This window comes from Labeo rohita, unplaced genomic scaffold, assembly GCF_022985175.1.
Source record: "Labeo rohita strain BAU-BD-2019 unplaced genomic scaffold, IGBB_LRoh.1.0 scaffold_2489, whole genome shotgun sequence".
Taxonomy (NCBI): domain Eukaryota; kingdom Metazoa; phylum Chordata; class Actinopteri; order Cypriniformes; family Cyprinidae; genus Labeo; species Labeo rohita.
In genome coordinates, this window is record NW_026128758.1 from 1 (window position 1) to 7,007 (window position 7,007).

At 39.7% G+C, this 7,007-nt stretch overlaps 1 pseudogene; it reads left to right on the forward strand.

The window, feature by feature from the left end:
- The first annotated feature begins 2,267 nt into the window (after positions 1-2,267).
- LOC127159775 (uncharacterized) lies at positions 2,268-7,001 on the forward strand (annotated as a pseudogene).
- Positions 7,002-7,007: the final 6 nt, after the last annotated feature.

Here is a 7,007-nt window from a genome sequence, read left to right on the forward strand (position 1 = left end):
CTGTCCCTGCTTTCCCCAGGTCCCAGACCATGACGCAGATTCCTGTTTCTCCCTGGAGGGCTGCTCCGCCTCCTGCTCTGCCTCCTGTTCCGCCCTGGAGGACCGTCCCGCCTCCTGTGCCGCCTCGGAGGGCTCTGGCGTCGCCTGTTCCGCCCTGGAGGGCTCCTGCGCCTCCTGCTCTGCCTCCGGCTCCGCCCTGGAGGGCTCCTGCACCTCTGGCTCCGCCCTGGAGGGCTCCTGCTCCACCTCCGCCCTGGAGGGCTCTTGCTCCGCCTCCGGCCCCACCCTGGAGGGTACCTGCTCTGTCGGTCCTGCCTCAATCACTGGGCTTCCCACATGGACCTGGCCCTCCAGCCCTCGCCCTGTTTCGCTCCCACCCCACCGCTCCCCTGGACTGTTGTTCCCGTCGAGCGTCTGGAAGCCGCTCCTTGGGGGGGGGGCTATGTCACGAATCTGGTCGGTGGCCCGTTGTCCGCTCACCACCAGATGTCACTCTCACCTCACCTACACACTCTGACTGTTGCACCACACTCTGGACTGCATCTCCCATCCTCCACCGCACTGATTGCGTCAGCCCCCGTGACCAATCAGGCGTTCGATAAAAGCGCCGATCCTCCCAGTGCACCTTACGGATTGTTAGATTGTATTGTTGTGTTGTTAGCGTTCCCTAGTTTCCAGAGTTCCTAGTTTCCTCGTTCCCGTGTTTCGACCTCCCGCCTGGTTTACTCGTTTTTCGACCGTTCGCCGCCTGCCTTTTCGGACTCTTGCTCTTGCTCATTGGACTATTCTCTACGTTTGCCTGTGATGTTCCTGTCTGCTCCTGTCTCGACCCCGCCTGTATGACCATGTCTTTGTCCTGTGATTTAAATAAAAGCTTGCATATGGATCCGCTCGCCTCTCGCCTCTCACTTTCCGTAACAGTATTTCCTTAGACTGAAGCCCAGAACCAAGAGGAAACTGGAGATAATCAACCCAACAATACTGTAGCCTAAATACTAAAAACCAACAAGGACAACACTAAAAACCAACAATCCTCCCAGAACAAATCATACACTATTCAGTTGTACACATACAACCACACAAAGCACCTCCCACTATTTCACTTGATGGCACTTAAAATTTAACTGTTGCTATTAGCCACATACAGTAGGAAAGTTGACATAAGGCTAATCTCAAAATGCAATACTTTATTTTGTATTACTTATTCATTACTTTATATGATTCTGTACTTTATATGTGTCATGAATCTGATCCTTTAGGACATTATGTCACAGTAAAGGATAGAAATGGTAATGTCTTAAGAACATTTTTTTTCTTGGAATGGAATATTCTAACGTTTGCATAAACCATCATCATTTTGACAATGTTATAATAATGTTATAATAACGTAATTTTAATGTTTCTATTGATTTGTTGGTTTGCCTCTTTGAAAGTTTTAACAACAGAATACATTGGCAAAAGTTGTAAATAACTGTAGCAAAGTTTTGGGTGTGAAATTGCCTGGGTTGCCTGGGTTTAATTAATATTCAGGTTTTAAGAAACCCTTATACACTTAATCCTGTATTAATATACAGGATAAAGAAAGCGAATCAGATTTTATCTGACAGATCTCATGACCTTTATGATGCATTTTCTTTTGTACCATGTACCATAAACTTACACTTAAACCATAAACAGTTTAATAAACTGGAAAAGGTAGTTTGTTTTCCTTTTATTAATGTTGTGGTAAACTTTCATGCTGCAAAACAAACGGTCTCTAAGAGGGACAATAAAAAGGTTACTACAACTAAAAGATTGCTACAAAATTATATATGATAATTTCAGTAAGCCTGAACAAAATATGAATAAAGTATGAAAGATGTGATGCTTGAATAAATATTAAATAAATGAATAAACAAGTGTCCTGTTCTGGTTTACTCAAGTTTTGAATTGCAGTTCAGTTGGCATCACTGAATTTGTGAATGTGACCTAAAGCGTTTTGATATGTGTGTGTTTCAAACACAGTGGAAGCTCTAGTCCTGATTGTAAACTCAAACTGGTCCTGACCCCCGTAGCTTTACATGTAAAGGAAATAACATTATCATCAGCTCCACCTATGATAGTAACAGCTGTTCATAAGAGGAAGTGACGTCATCTGATCTAACACTCAGTCTAAGACTGAGCTGCAGTAAGTGACTCCATTATAACTACAACAGTGAGCTGGAAAAGTGACATAATGAAGATGAACAAACTCTGCACTGTTAATCTACTTGCGTTACATTTGCCAGTAGCACCTTCATCACACACAAGGCACACAACACAGAGAACAGAAGGGAAGGGGAGAGGGGCGTAAATGGAACAGTGATTGGTCTGGGTTTGGCACGAGGTATCATTTACCATCACCGATTGGTCGACACCCGGCAGCCGGCAGCAGAGCGGCACCCGCAAAGACAGATGGGGAAAAATGGAAGCGTCAACAACGGCAAGCTCTTTTTCAGAGGAAGGTTCCCAGCAACAGAAAGCTAGTTTCAACGGGTGGAGATTCAGTCATTATTTTGAATATGTTCAACGGAAGGAAAATAACTTGACGGTGAAATGCACACTCTGCCCGGGGAGAAAGCTGCTCTCCACCGCTTGTAACTCTACCTCTAACTTGAAGAAGCACCTGCAGCGACAGCACAGACACATCAAGCTCGTTGCGAAGCGACAGAGTGACATGAACGAGCAGCCCCAAGCAGCAAAAACTTTCATTTGAAAGTAGTTATTTGTGCTAGACAGTGCCAGTCTGTTGTTGGCGTAATAAAGACCCTAAAGAACACTCCTCCTTTGTATGTTCTCCCTCCATCTGATGCATCTCAGGCAATTATAGAGTAATTAAGAAAAAAAAATGCAACTAGTAATATAACTAGTTACTTTCTCCAGGGAGTAATAAAGTAAAGTAAGGCATTACTATTTTTGAGAGTAATATGTAATATGTAATATATTACTTTTTTGAGTAACTAGCCCCAACACTGCTCACAAGCTGCTCTTGTTTTGATGTTAATTTGTTCCCTTGTTTTAATTAAATGAAAATTAAATTTACATTATCAAAACAAATTAATTAATAGGTACAGATTCTTAATTTGTGGTAACAAATTATTATGTGTGCAATAATAAATAATGACTTAAGCAGTTTAACAACTTAAAAGTGTGGGGCCAGTCCAAGTCAGGAACTAAAATCAGGAAGTCAGATTTAGACTTCTGTAAGCAGCCATGTTTTGACAATAAAGCAAGCCAATGCTAAAAATAGCATTACACAACTGCCATTTCACAGCAGCTCTTAGATTGCTACCTAATGGAGACCTCTACATCAACTCCCAGTTCAGGGGTCTGACTTTTGTCAACATTAAGGTCACATTTAAAATAATGATACATCCACTATGCATATCCAGCCTATAGCTATGAAATTTAGTTGCTTATAAGCAATGTGCAAATATTAGATCTGAATGAACATTGAAGTTGCCTCTTACAGTAATGACAAGTGGAAACAATACAGAGATTCTTCTGTGTTTATGAGGCTGAGGTCACATTACCTCTCACACAGTGGTGACTCCAGGACTTTTTTTGTTGGGGGTGCTAAGGGTGAGCTTAACAGTTCAGAGGGGGTGCTAAAAATGGTAAGTAAATTGAGAGAAAGTAATGAACGCCTAAGCTTAACCTATCTAAACAGCATGCAAATTCAGCCACCTGTGTTTTTATATACAGCAACTTCGAAAAATGCATATTTTAATTTTTTTTGTCTGTGGCATTAAATAGGGGTGGGGGGAAAAAAATCAGTTAGATAGATAGACGCCGATATAAGATCAGTGTACCTAATTGATTAACAATTAGGAACAATCTAAGGTGTTTCATAAATGAATGATTATTATTTAACAAGTGCAACTAGAAACTTGTTTTACACGAAATGTGTGTGCTGCTAGGCGCTGCTTAGTAACTGCTTGGTTAAGAGGAAAAATTAAGAGTTAAATTAAGGTTAAGAGTCAGTTTTCAAAAGTTACCAAATACATTTTAAAAATAGCTAAGTTTGTTGCTAGGTGCTATTTGGGGAAAAAAGTTGCTAGGTCAGTCTGAAAATTGCTAAATCTAGCAACAAAATTGGTAAGTTAGCAACACTGCTACAGGCCCATCAAGCCCCGCCCTAGTGCCGCCACTTCCTTTACTGAAAGACCCACAGAGAAACATTGTTTGTTTGCATGTTTTTGTTTGCTGTGATGGCACTTAGGCTGCTCCTGTCATTAGTTCTTCTTACATACAACAAAGGTACAAAATCCTATAATTTTACTATGATAAATCTTTAATTAATGTTTTTATTTTGTTAAAGTGAAAGGGGAGTTTTAAAATGTCCTCTGAAATGTTTGTGTTAATGTCTTAATGTTTAGTGGGGTTGGGTTTTATATTGGGTTTGTGCAATATATCTTTTATAATTGATATGGCATGAGCCAATACCATTTACAGTATATTAATATCAATAGTTTGGTAAAATAGCGGAGGACACTGCAGGGCTAGTGCATATCCTAAATACTTGGATTTAATAACACCTATAATTTATAGCGGCATAAATAAGCAAACAGCTACTAAACTTTGTCCTTTAAATAAAGCCTTATTTTCTTTCTCCTCAGGGTCGGTGCCGAGATCTCTGTGTTTGTGCAGACGGGAGCTTCTGTTCAACTGGATTTAGAGACACAACTACTACCAGAGTTTGATGATTTATACTGGAGAAATGATAAATCAGAGAATATAGTTAAATATACAAGTGAATCCACAAAAGTAAAACTTCATTCTTCCTACAAGGACAGAGTGGATTTCAATGATAAAACCTTCTCCTTGACACTGAAGAACATGCAGAAGACAGACAGTGGGCTCTTCACAGCAATAGCAGCTGGAGAATCAGACAAAAATATTGTCACATACAGAGTATCTGTTATAGGTGAGTGTGATGTGTACTGCTTATTAATCCATAATGTAACTGTTAGTAGTCATTTGTTAATTATATTCAGTTGCAGTTTTATTTGAAAACAATATAAATTAGAGCTGTTCGTATTTCCCATTCGTATAATGTTTTTTTTCCTCTAACTTCAAAACCTGCTATATTTTACTATATTGGACGATGCTATTGAGATGTTACAAGGACATTCTGATTGCACTATATGAAATGCATTTATAGATTTATCTGCTGATTTTGATGAGCTTAATGATGTAGTTTGTTCTTGGGTAACTTATTCTTTGAACTATAACTGTCCCACCTGTTAGGGAGCAATTAGGGAGCAATTATCACTATGTAGGGACCATGTCAATCAGAACACAGTTCATGCATGGAGCTCTTTTTTAACGAGTTGGTTTTCTGAATCAGGTGTGTTGAAAAAGCCTGGGTTGTCAGGTTTAATTAATATCCATGTTATTCTTCAGTGTGAAAGTAAGGCTATGGACGAGACTTCTGGTTCATTATGTGCATGTCTGGGCACATAAAAATCTACAAAGTCACAATTTTCAAAGTCCAGAAGATATTTCAGGAAGATATTTAGTTTTTCGTTTTTCGATATTTTCATTTCACAGCTGGTATTAACACAAGCATTGACTAAAGTGGCTGCGATCAGCTCCGGTGGCCACAGCAGAGCTGTAATGCACCAGAGACGTGTGCAGTATAGGGGGTAAAAACATGCCAAGGCGCGGCTGGTATAAACACAAGCACTGACTAATAGAGCAGCTGCGATCTGCTTCAGTGGCTGTGTTGGTGCCGTAACGTGCCGCAGACGTGTGCGGTAAGAGATTTATTCTTCATACAGTGTAGATAGCTTCACTTATAATGTGAGTGTTTTTTTTTTTATGCATAAACTTGCACTACACTAAGCTAGGCTAATCAGTGATAATGTTGTTTGATAATGTTAATGATCTTTGCTCGCTTTCTGTAGCTGCTTTTTGAACAACTAAGGAAAGCATTATAATTGGTACAGTGTGTTTATTCAATTGTTGTCATGTTAAATACAAATTTATTCATGTTAAAAAAAATTAGGCTGCTTATGCTGGAGCTGGTTTTGGGCAATGAAACTAAGTATATAAATAAATAAATAAATTAGCATGATAATATCATGTACTGGTGATCTCACAGACTGATAGGACGCAACACTACTGCAGCATCAACTATACCTTAATATATCCTTACCTATAATGGAGTAGAAGGAACTTGCTACTTTGTCAAGCGATATGGCAGTACTGAAACACCATGGCTGTTTGCCAGTTACAAAGCACTGGGACAGCTAGCCAATCACAAAACATTTAATTTTTTGAAAGGCAGGCCTTCATCAAACCCTGAACTAATAGAGCCATTTGTGCCAGGCTGGGGAGAAAGGTATTGTAATAATGCAAATTATGTACAAAAAATAACTCATTTTTCAAACCACTATGCGTGAGAGCATGTTCTAGTACACCCCCAAAATAAAATGAATAAGTTCTGGTTTACTCAAGTTTTAAACTGTCAAGTTCTGGCATTCCTAAATCTGTGAATGTGACCTAAATTTTTTTAATATGTGTGTGTTTCAGATGCAGTGGAAGCTCCTGTCCTGATTGTAAACTCAAGCTGGTCGAGTCCTTACCCCTGTAGCTTTACATGTAATGGACATAATATTATCATCAGCTCCATCTATGATAGCAGCTGTTCACAAGAGAAAGTGGCCTCATCTGATATCTACACTCTAAGACTGAACTGCTTTGGTGACTCAATCATGTGTAACTACAGCAACCCAGTGAGCTGGAAGACTGACACAAAAAAAGATTAATGAACTCTGCACTGTTAATCTAAGTACATACTGTATCCGCTCTAACCTGTAAACACACTCACAGATGAAGAAACAGAAAATAATTGAGACAGTGAAGCATTGCTGCATCGTTTATGGTTCATTATCCTTTGACTATTGACAGTGGTCTGCTTCTATTTCAAAAAGCTTTTGGTTTAGTGTGATTTGGTTTGTCATGGCATTCACTCACAAACTGCT